This window comes from Chenopodium quinoa, unplaced genomic scaffold, assembly GCF_001683475.1.
Source record: "Chenopodium quinoa cultivar QQ74 unplaced genomic scaffold, ASM168347v1, whole genome shotgun sequence".
NCBI lineage: Eukaryota > Viridiplantae > Streptophyta > Magnoliopsida > Caryophyllales > Amaranthaceae > Chenopodium > Chenopodium quinoa.
Window position 1 is genome coordinate 3901845 of NW_018745024.1, and position 12998 is coordinate 3914842.

Genomic DNA, 12998 nt, shown 5'->3' on the forward strand with positions numbered 1-12998 from the left:
ATAGGATCATGTAAAAACAAGTGTTAAAATAAAAACTGAAAACTTTTAATCTGAGCCGTTCATCAAATTGTATAGCTGAGATTTCTTTCCTCTTATTTTTCAGACATTACTGAATTTCTTTCCTCTTGTTTCAGACATTAGTGAATTTCTCTCTCCTCCTTAATTTTCACGTTATTTTCTCTCTCCTCTTTATTCTCTCCTCTTTCGTACTTTATCTCTCTTCAACCAGCTTCCCTGTTACTCTCTCTACTGTGTTAAGAGCAAATTTTGGCGAAAAAAACTCTAGATATCACAATTCAGGTATGATTATATTCGACAATTTGTTTGTTTTTTCACGAATTTTCAGCGATTTTTGTGATTTGATATTTGCGTTTTTTCTATTCGATTTTCATGAATTTTGCATGAGTTCGATTTTTCTGATTTGATTTTAAGAGTTTCGCATGGAGTTTGATTTTTTTGAGTTCGATTTTTGCAATTTGCTTATTTTTGCGGATCTATAGTTCGATTTTAGATTTCGAATTTCAGAGATTTAGTGTTCGAATTTAGGGTTTGATTTTAGCTAAATTTTTCAGATTTTGATTTCGAATTAATGGCGGTTTGGGATGCGAATAGCTAAAATGCGATTTATGTGTGTGTGTTTGTGTATGTATAGCCCTATGTGATCTCTATTCATGCTGCGTGCTGGTTTGTTTGGGTTTGACAGGGGTTAGATGTGTTGTTGTGCTACTTTGTGCTGCTTGTTGTATTTGCCTAGGAGCTGACTTGCTTCTGTTTGCTGCTCCTGAGTTCGATTTTTTTTGATTTGATTTTAAGAATTTTGCATGGAGTTTGATTTTTTTTTTTTTAGTTCGATTATTGCAAATGTAGGGTTCGATTTTTGCTTATTTTTTGCGGATATATAGTTCAATTTTAGATTTCGAATTTCAGAGATTTAGTGTTCGAATTTAGGGTCTGATTTTAGCTAATTTTTGCGGATTTTGATTTCAAATTAATGGTTGTTTTGGGGTGCGAATAGCTAAAATGCGATTTGTGTGTGTGTGTGTCTGTGTATGTATAGCCCTATGTGATCTCTGTTTTCTTCTGCATGCTGGTTTGTTTGGGTTTGACACGGGTTTGTTGTGTTATATTGTGCTACTTTGTGCTGCTTGCTGTGTTTGCCTAGGAGCTGACTTGCTTCTGTTTGCTGCTCTCTGCTGCAAGGCTGTTTGTGTTGTTCTGTGAAGCTTTGTTTCTTCTGCCTCCTGCTGGCTACTTGTTTTTCAGCTTGCTATTGTTGTGGGCTGCTGTTATGCTTGGCTGTTCTCTGGTCCTGCATTGATGTTCCTTGATGTTGTTGTGTTCCTCTCTTACAACCTGTCTTTGCTTATTTGTGTTGCTTTGTTTGTTGTTGTGGTGTTTTGTTGTCTTGTTGTTTGCCTTTGTTTGTTTTGGCTTTGGTTGTTTCCTAGCTTGTACGTTGCTAGCTTAGTTGTACCAGATGGTGATTATGTTTCATGTGTCCGGTTTTGGAGGGGTGTTGGACTATGTTTTTTTTTTGAAGTTTTGTTTAAAAAAAAAGGTCACTATGCTATAAAAAGAGGCAACTACTTTGGTTTCTTTTGTTTATCTTTTCGTATGTCTTGTTACAGGGTGCAACAAGGATTTTCATTCGATTTGGATTAGATTATATTCCTATGGTGAGAACTAGAGGTGGTGTGACTTTTAAAAAAAGAAGAGGCCTTCGTAGCTTAACAGGAGGAGTTAAATTGAAAGATACAGGAGGTATGATGAATGTTTGATTTTTGGATTATTAACCTTAATATTCAATTTTTTGAATTATATGATGTTAATTTTTGAGCAATACTAACTAGTAACACCTGTTAATATACTAGTTGCTTCTATTATGATAGTCTCCTAATACTATAGGATGTAGGTCCCTATATTAATATAAAAGTTACTATATTATTAGTTCCCTATGTAACTGAAAAAGGTCAAATCATGACAATGATTATTATTTTTTAGTTATTAGTTGTTTGCTAGATGAAAATGAAGATAATTGTATATATAATTATATGCTTGTGTGTTTTTGGTATGCTTATTCTTATTTAGCTGATTTGCTTAGCATGTATCCATCTCGATGATGAAGATGAAGAGCATATTGATGGTTGAAGCAAAATGATTGATGATGATACTAACAGAGATAAAGATGCTTGTATTGAAAAAGGATTGAAAAAGAAAGCTATCACTAAGAAAAAGAAACCTTCTACTATTGATAATGCTATACCTTTGTCAACTGTGATGGAAGGAAAGAAGGGGAATGAGTCTTCTTCTTCACATGCTATTGTTTTGTCAGCTAAGAAGAGAAAGTTGGATAAAAATGAAGGTCTTAAAGTGAAGAAAGTGAAGGCAAATAAGGATAAGAACATTGTGATTCATAGGCAAGAATCTGCAATCATAGATGGTGATGTACATAATTACCCGAAGTTAATATATAGTTGCCTATTTTCGATATAATGACCTTAGAATTATGGAAATGTTGTAAATTTTGTTTCAGTCACCTTATTTTTATATATAGTGACCTTTATTTTTGTATATAGTGACATTTATGTAAATGGTGTCAAAAACTCAGTCGATATAGTTACTTTATTTTTGTATATAGTGACCTTAATGTAAATGTTGTAAAAATTGTTATAGTTACCCTATTTTTGTATATAGTGACCTCTATGTAAATTTGGTCAAAATTGAAATAGTTACCCTATTTTTGTATATAGTGACCTTAATGTAAATATTGTAAAAATTGATATAGCTACCCTATTTTTGTATATAGTTACGTTATTTTTATATATAGTGACTCTATGTAAATATCGTCAATTTAGATAAAGTTACCTTATTTTAGCATGTAGTGACTTTTAAAATGTTGCCTTTGTAAAAAAAAAAAAAAAAAAAAAAAAAAAAAAAAAAAAAAACCTTTAAAACGGTTGAATTGATTATATGTAAGGTTGGAATGATCTTAGGACTTTAGAACCGTCTGATCTTTTGTGCTACTAATGAATGGCTAAGATTGCTTGTTTTTAGTTTTTACCATAAGCTCTGTTTTTAGCGGAACCTCCCCGTATATATATATATATATATATATATATATATATATATATATATATATATATATATATATATAAGTTCATTATTGTTAAAAAAAAGCTAAAATTAAAAAAATTCGTAACAAATTAAAATAAGACACGTGTCAAATGTAACCTATAAAACAAGTCGCCGATTTTTATTTTTTGGAAGATATTGTCAAAGGAAAACGTCGTTTTAATTTTTGAAGAGCTTTGAAAGGTCTTGTTATTTTTGGAAAATTTTCCATTAATAAATCCAATTTGCAAATAATTTAGAAAATTAATTAGTGGACTGATTGTTGCAGTATCTCCTTAATGACTTTTGGTTGGGGAATTTCAAAAAAGGCTAGAAAGACAGCACATCCTCGTATTCCAATTTCAAAATTTATAATTCATAAAAGATTGCTAATAACTCTCAGATATTCAAAGACTTCATTCTTGGGCTAGCAACCCCTAACTTGACCCGCTTACCCGACCTAATAGCCCGATCCAAACCCGAACTAAAAAATCTGAGAGAAACCCAAACCTGGCCAGAATTGAACCCAAACAATCCGAATTTAATTCGATTTAACCCATGTATCATATTTCGTAATAATAATAAATTTTACACTATTTTTGATATATTTTAAGCCCAACTTGAAATAGACCCAAAATCTTACCCAAACCCAACCCATTGACCCGATTTGTCATTCGTAATTTTATATGTGAATTAATTTAATGAATAATGTTATCCTACTTTTAATTAAAATCGAGTCTTGATTTTAATTCAACCTAACAATTTCAATGGTCTAACATCAATAGATAACTTGGTTAAAAGCAAAATGCATAAGAAAAAAAAATATATAGCATACCTTGAGAAGGATATTCTGGATTTGAAGTGAACAAATGGTCTCTAGATTTTTGGAATTCGATGTGAAAAAATGCTCTTTTTCTCTAATTTTTTGAGTTTTAAAGCGAACAAATGCTCTCTTTCTCCTCTTCCTCTCTCCTCTTTATGTGTGTGTGTCTGCGCATAGAATAGAGTGCAAGGGTTTACTTATATTTAAACAAAGAGATTCAACGTGGCTTGCAAAAGAAAAAAAATAAGAAGGATAGGATTGACGGTAAGAAAAGGAAAAAAAAGCTAAGAGAAAGGGCAAAATTGATTACAAAAATTACACAAACTTGGTAAGAAATTTGACATTTAGTTTTCTTGTCTCTATTCCTCTCCCGTATTAATTGTATTTTAAATAGTTAACTCAGTAATTTCACTAATGTGGCATTGAGGATTTTTTTTTTTTTTTTTTTGGAAAAATTGTCATCAATAATACAACATTTGGGCGATTGTTTTTAAACAAGACTGAAGGAGTTGTATCTTCGATAAGTGCAATTACTAGATATATCAAGGATCACTATTATGGAGATAATAAGTTCGTTCTCTTGGGGCGTCATCATCTGTTGCTAGACTATGAGAGATGATCTTTGGGCTAGTCAAATGGTCCAAAGCCCGCTAGAATGGATCCTATGAGGTCACACACAAGGGTATTGGGTTAAGCAAGTTAGGGGCCCATTAATGGGCCTCATGAGCAATTAACTGATCATGAAATGGATGGGGCTAGCATAGTTAGATTAGAATTAGGTTTTGGGCTTTTGACATGGGCTCTTATTTAGAGATGAGATCTATAAATAAGATCCATGCCTAGGGTTGCAAGCAAGACGTCATAATTCACACAGTGTATTTGACATCAAGGCAACCAATCCCAAAGACCCTAATTCCTCTCTCTAACTCACGACTTTCTCTCTCCTCCCCTCATCCGTACGGCCGGCCACCTTGGTGGCGCGTGCGGTGGTTCGTGGTGGTTCGTTGCTCGTACTTCTCCATAGAAGGTCAATTGAAGGGTTCAATTGCAACTAACTAGCATTAGTGGAGGTCTTAATCTGTGCCCGTGGACCAAGTAGAGGAATCACGCTTGAGGTTCTTTATCTCCCAATGTTCTTGCTCGATCGCACGTGGAATCACGCTTCAAAGGTACAATTATATGTTCTTTATGTGTTATGCATTAGATCTTGGGATTAGGTACTGTATGAATATGATTCATGTTTATTTCCGCTGCGTAGTACCTATAATTCCCTACAGTGGTATCAGTTAGCCTATTGCATTTACGCATATTGACTATAATTCTTTGATAGTCCACAATTTTAATTCAATTAAGAGGGAGATTAATTTAATTATGGTTTAATTATTATTTTTAATGTGATTAAACTTTTGAAATCAATTAAATGTGATTTAATTATGCTCAAATAGCCATGAAGATGACCGTTTTTAGCCCTAATATGTTCGAAAATTTCGAACCCCCTAAACCTAAATTTCAAATTTTTCGAAAATCCTAGCCCTAAAATATGATTTTTGTGCTTGGTTTTGATTTAATTCGGTTTATTTTATGATTCATAATTTTAATCGGATTGATTTATGCATAAAAATGTTTTATGTCTCATGATCAATTTAATTTTAAAAGTTAAAATTAAATTGGAATTAATTTTATGATGAACCCTAATTTTAAGATTAAATGTTGATTTAATTTTAATTTTTGGACTGATTTGATTTAATTTTAATAAATTTTATTTTAATTAAATTAAAAACACAAAAAAAAGGATTTGAGGCCGGCAGCCACGGCGGCTGCCGACCTGGTGGCAGTCCAATAGGGAGGGAAGGAGGGCGGCGGTCCAAGGTGGCTGTGGGCAGCAGCGTGCAAGCGTTGCACGACTGCTGCCACGGCTACCAGTGTTGTTGCCCTTGCGGCAGTGGCTGCTATTGGCAGCCAGCCACCGTGGCTAGCTTCGGCTGGCCAACCACAGTGGCCGGTGTGGTGGTACACGATTTTCAAAAAACAAAAAATTTAAATTATTATTATTTTATTTTAAAAATATTTTAAGAAAAATATGATTTATTTTGGATGAGATAAAATATTTTGAAAATATGATCTTTTAATTTTAAAAGATAAAAATTGGTTTCATTTGGATAAAATCTTTTATTTTAGGATAAAATCAAATATTCAAAAGTTGTTATATTTGATATTATCCATATTTAAAGTTGTTAAATTGGTAATTATCCATAATTAAAGTGGTTAATTTTGGATAAGATTAGTTAGGATGTTCTGAGCATATTCCAAAAGGATAATAATTGATTTAAATAATGTGATTATCCCATAATTAATATTGGATATAATTGATTTAAAATTTTGTGATTGGCTAGTAATTAGGATAGAATTTTCTAACTTTGTTAGGATAATCTTTGAGGATAAATATGATTTATCTTTTAAGATTAAAATAAGATTTGATTCTATCTCATGACTAATTTAGAATATATGATATTTTATAATTGGTTATGAATAATATATGATATTATCTAATTACAGTAATTAGTTAAAATATGAGATATTTTGGTGCCATGTTTCCTTAATTGAGAACATTCGATGTTGTAGTTTAGGAAAGCATGATGAGTGATTTATTATATAGCATTTTATAATATATGATGTTATATATTGCTATATAGACTAGTATGGCCCATAGATTCTAAATACGATCTGCGCATCGTTTCGTATTTTTGTAATCTAAATACGATCTGCGTACCGTTAAGTATTTTTGTAATTTTTTTTTTTTTTTTTTAAGTAGTAGATAGAATAGAATAGTATTACAGGTTGCAGTTAATCCAAGAATCCATGGAGTGAAGGCCCAAAGGAGCAAGATGGATGAGATCCATGAAGGTTCAAGTGGGAGCTTTTGTTTTATTAGTTTTCTTAGGATTAAGGGGCCATAGTATGCCATGTTTTATTTACGCATTAGTAGATTATGCATGTTAGATTTTATTTATGTTGTTTGATGATGCGCTAGAGTTCACTAAATAATCACAACATAATGAATCTAGGTCCTAGAAATATTGAGGTAGCTTTTTCAATCAAAAACCCGATGAAACCTTCGATATTTATGATGGGTCATGCCAAAGCAGGGTGTCATATTATATCTTAGGGGAGTGGAGGTAAAACAAATTTTACACTTTTGATTGGTTATACTCAACAAGGTTACCTAAAGAGTTTAGAACCTTGAAGCTAAGGGTAATAATTAAACATGTGATGGATAATTATTCAACCAAGAATTACAAAGAGTTGTAATCAGTAAAGAGTTTACTCACCTTGAAAATGTAATAGTTGATGGTAGGGCCAAAGTCCGGTCAATTATTGCACAAATAAAGGATCTTGGAATCATTCTATTCAATAGGGATCAATTAAATTGAATGAATGTTTTAAAGTTACCAGTTTTATAATCGCTTATGGTACTTTAAATTTTTATTAAACATAATTGAATTTTGCGTTTACTTTTAAGTAACATGTCGTTCTAATTTTATTATTATATATAATCTCATCGATTGAAAATAAAGTTGAGAAACGTTCTCAAAAGGTTAAAAGATAATCCATAAACCTATACTCCAACTTTGCTAAGATGGTTCTAAAAGGCAAGTTTTAGAAATCCATGTCACATGTCTAAGGTTGGTTTTATTCAAAATGTTTGAGTAAAATGCCAACACATCTTCATTTTGAAAAGTGTTTCAAGGGATACAATGAGATGGGAGGTAGAAACTCTCTAAAAAACAAGTATAGAAGTCCAATAAAATCTCTTATCTTCAATATGATTGAATATAAGAAAGTGATTGGAAAACTCTATGATCAAAAGTTGATCAAATGACGCTATTCTTCATCTACTTTATATAAGAGTTAAATAGTTGATTAAACTCTAATATGAATGATGATTGAATAGACTTAGCAAAATCATGAAATGTGCTTAAAGTAGTTAAGCAAAGCATCATTTTGAACCTAAGAGAAGTTTTCTAAGTGGCTCAAATGGGAAATGTTTAGGAATATATGAGGATTGCATTAAGAAGTTATAGGCCAAGAAATGCAAACAAGTTGCTACTTCTCAAACCTAGAACTACTTACATGCTAAAAGTTGTTATGAACAGCAAATGTTTCAAATTAAATGGACCAATTCCAATTGATTAGAAACTACCTCATATAGTTGGAAGGTAAAAGAATGGAAATGTTCCAAATTTAAGAAGTGTATTATAGAAATTGATTTAGCATATTGCTACTTCTTGGACATATGATGTCTTGTTTAGATCACTCATTGCACAATGTGGTTGAACTAAAGGAAGAAGTTATGGCTAAAAGAGAAATAAATCTACAAGTTTAGAAGCAAATGTTGCTACTTCACAAGTAGAATCTACAAGTCTGGAAGCAAAAGTTGCAACTTTACAAGTAGAACCTATATTTTGCCTTACCTTGTTATTGGCTAGAATTAAATAAATGTTATTCATTCTTGTCATCATCAAAACACCATTTAATGTTAGTATTGACTAAGCATCGAAGATTAAAAAACGTGGAATAAATGTTATTCTATGCTTCATTGAGTCATAATGTGTTTTGAGTTGCTAAATAGGTTCAAAGTTCTATATGATAGAAATAATTGAACCATTTCTATAAATGAATTATCTCTAAAATGTCAAATAATTCGAACAAAAATGAACATTGCATGCGAAAGATCCAAAGGGATGTAATTTCATTATCATTAGATTATAAATCAATTGATATATGTAATTATCATTCTAATTTGAAATTTTGACAAAATCACCATTTAGAGAAATGATGATGTGAACTCAAGGTCGAATACATATTGATGTAAGAAAACCAAAGGTTCAAAGACTAGAGACGCACAATAAAACTTCATTTGTGATATGATCACTATTTATGCTTAGTTGAAGCATAGAAGTGAAAATTTTGAAAAGTTCAAAATGTTCAGTATGAAGTTCAGTATCAACTTGACAAGATAATGATTACATTACAATATGATTGTAATTGTGAAAATTTAAGTCAAGACATATACTTGGCAACACATTCAAAGTATTGCGATATGATCGTAATAATGAGAATTTAATCCAAGACCTTGATGAACATCCAAGAGTTGTGAAATCGTTTTACAACAAACTCCGAAAGAAAACCTTGTGAAGTGTTTATGAAGGGAGCTATCAATCTATATAAGATATATTTTGATAATGGATGAAAATTACCTATCTTCCAACCATTATTCAAGGGATATACTTTTAAGATAAGCTACAAAACTAAACAAACTATATATGTCAAATCAAGTGTAGCAAAGACTCCATATATAATATGGATAAGAAAAGTTATTATTAAGTCTTTCTACAAAGCAAGGAATAAGAGATGTATTAAATCGTTTAATGAACGATCAATTCCTATACAGAGCACGGGGTGCTACTACACAAATCATACTTAGCACAAAATGTTTGTTGCTCAAGTAGGTGCCTTTATGGAAATTGTTCCAAAAGGTCAAGTGGGAGTAGTATAAATCTCGAAAGAGTTCAAAAAAAGCAACAAACAAACATGGCTCAAACCATGGTTGGTTCACCCTATGCTAAATATTCCTCCTCAAAAGGCAAGTGGAAGTATAAGAATCTTGAAAAGTTCGAGAGTCTTGAAAGAGTTCAAGAAAAGTGAATTCGAAAATCTTGAAGAAATTTGAGAAGTAATTGAATCAAAGCAACAATATGAGCATGATTTACCTCATGTTACAAGTGACAACGCATGGTCTCATTAAGTGTAATGGGAATAATAACCATGTGTCGAAGGTAGTAAATTCCAAGTGCACATCCTCAATTGTCGTTTCTCATTGAAACTAAACAAAGTTGTTGTATAAGTTTCAATTGTTGCATCAAAACCCACAATGATGACTAGCATATGTAAAACTTAGTCAAAGAAATATGATTTCATATTGATTAAGAGTTCTAAAATATTCATTTTGGAACATGATGATCATGCAAGTAATAAATATGATTTGACAAGTTATGACTCCAAGAGGTTTAAAAACCAGGAAATCTGAAATAGATTCTAAATCTGTAAGCAAGTGTATGACACTTGAATAATTTGCTTAATTGGGTGAGACCCATTATAAGCAAAACAGATAAGAAAGAAAAATGTTTTCTAACTAAAGCAAAGACTTATTAAAGGATTCAACTAATTCATAGTATGACTATGACTACGATGAAAACTTTATATTAGTCATGTTGCAAAGATCTATTAAAGATATTTTAGTGATTACTACCTTATAAGATTTGGTAGATGGACTTCAAAACACTTTATTGAAATTGTCCATGAAAGAAGATTTGTATATGATACAATCAAAAGTTTGAAGATCCAATAATCTTAGGGATGCATAGCATCATGGAGTTAGTGTTCTTAATTTTGTGAGTAAATCAAATCGTTTGATGTTCTCTTAAAATGAAGAAAAGGTCTTGTGTGTACAAGATGTTTAGTGAGAGCTATGAAGTCTTCTTGGTCTAGTATAGAGAGCAATTGTTCATTTCTTGAAGGGTTAAGTGATGGCTAATGCATTTTGTATGAAAATCTTGAAGAAGAATGATGAGTACATTTGGGATTCAAAATCTATAGAGATAGGTTTTGATGGATGTTTGAGCTTGGTTAAGAAACTTATATTGATAATATCCTTATAAAGTTCAACGTTATATTGAAAGGAGTTTCAATCCCATGTAACATGGCACATTGCTTATGATTCAATAATTTAAGAAAGGTTGATGAAATTAAGGTCTTGAGTGATGATCCTTATGCAGTTTGCAAAGGATGCATCATGCATGTCATGGACTATACTCGTCTATTTGATTCACATGTTTTAAGAACAAGTGATGATAGATTTCAATTGAAATCCAATGTTACGTTGGAATACAAATTAGAAATTTCTAAGTTCCTTGTGAAAGGACGAAGGAAAATTCTTAGTGTATGGAGATGAAAATGATTATAAAATTTAGAAATTGCAAAATTCATGTTTATGAGAATGTCTCATGAACTCTACTTACTAAACCCCTTCCATTTCCAAAGCATGAGAAACATGCTAATGAAATTGGATTGAGGCAAATGATGTAATTAGAAGTTGTATTTGTTTTTGGGGAAAAACAAGTTACATGTGTAATACATTCATTTGCAGAATTATGTTTATCAATTGAAACAAAGTTTCAATCTTATTTAATCGTGGTTTCAAGATTAAAAAAAATGTCCAAAATAATTATGAATTGATGGGCTTATCAGGTTGATAACCTGGTGAATGAAACCCCACAGGTGAACTAAATTCATATATTATTTAAGTTCCTAGTTCAAAATCATTAAAGTGGACATAAATGATTCCTAATAATGAACTAGCATGCATGTAAGATTGATTGGATGGCGCAGTTTCATGGGCTATAGAAGCGTAGTGAAGCTCGGTCAATCACATGGATATGCATGAATGATGCATGATCGAACTATAGACCTACTTTGAAGTTCAAGTATAGAGCTTCCGGATATATTAGTGGATTCCTTTGACATGAGTGGAACATTGATTTCATTCAATGATTGATTTAGCTGTGGTAAACTCAAACGTCTAGCCGTAACTAGAGATTATAAAGGGTGTTTCCTGGTTACTTCATGAGTTGAGTGGGAGCCTTGGTTGCCACAAGATTGGATTGAGTCTACCTATTTAAATAGGAATGTGTCTTGGCCCCTTGAAGAGGGAGAATTCAGAAAATGCATGGCCGTGCTCAAATGCATTACATAGTAATCATTTGTTCTATGAATCTCACTCGGTTTTCAAGAAAAGATTTGTAGACTAATATGAATACGACATGAGATGCAATCATATTATCAAATCGACACACATTGACTTAAGGAATTTGAATATTGCGCAGTTGCGCACTTGTCTCAGACAAGTGAGAGATTGAAGGAGTTGTGTCTTCGATAAATGCAATTACTAGATATATCAAGGATCACTATTATGGAGATAATAAGTTCGTTCTCTTGGGGCGTCATCATCTGTTGCTAGACTATGAGAGATGATCTTTGGGCTAGTCAAATGGTACAAAGCCCGCTAGAATGGATCCTATGAGGTCACACACAAGGGTAATGGGTTAAGCAAGTTAGAGGCCCATTAATGGGCCTCATGAGCAATTAATTGATCATGAAATGGATTGGGCTAGCATAGTTAGATTAGAATTAGGTTTTGGGCTTTTGATATGGGCTCTTATTTAGAGATGAGATCTATAAATAAGATCCATGCCTAGGGTTGCAAGCAAGAAGTCATAATTCACACACAGTGTATTTTGACATCAAGGCAACCAATCCTAAAGACCCTAATTCCTCTCTCTAACTCACGGCTTTCTCTCTCCTCCCCTCGTCCGTACGGCCGGCCACCTTGGTGGCGCGTGTGGTGGTTCGTGGTGGTTCATGGTGGTTTGTTGCTCGTACTTCTCCATAGAAGGTCAATTGAAGGGTTCAATTTCAACTAACTAGCATTAGTGGAGGTCTTAATCTGTGCCCGTGGACTAAGTAGAGGAATCACGCTTGAGGTTCTTTATCTCCTAATGTTCTTGCTTGATCGCACATGGAATCACGCTTCAAAGGTACGATTATATGTTCTTTATGTGTTATGCATTAGATCTTGGGATTAGGTACTGTATGAATATGATTCATGTTTATTTCCGCTGCCTAATACCTATAATTCCCTACAAAGACAACCTTTTGATTATACCTGAATAATACAACCTTTGAGGGGTTGTAATTTTAAACAGGTCATAACCGGATATAACCCGATAAACAAGTTACAATGCTACATGTTGTCGTGCGAATGGCTTAAAAATTATTTCAATCATATTTTATTAAATGAAGAAAAAATAAGAGGAAAAAAATTCTCCTTCCCCTACCATGGCCACTAGTGTTCTCCCTCCACTACTCAACCATGTCCACCGCACCACCACCCCCCCACACCGCAACACCACCATTACCCTACCACCACTTTATCCCACCTAGACCA

At 32.6% G+C, this 12998-nt stretch overlaps 1 long non-coding RNA gene across 1 annotated transcript; it reads left to right on the plus strand.

Moving 5' to 3' along the window:
• LOC110708329 lies at positions 1-2945 on the plus strand. The gene is made up of 2 exons (XR_002508706.1): positions 1-300; positions 1629-2945. It is a non-coding gene; the product is annotated as an uncharacterized LOC110708329 (long non-coding RNA).
• The last annotated feature ends 10053 nt before the right edge of the window (positions 2946-12998 follow it).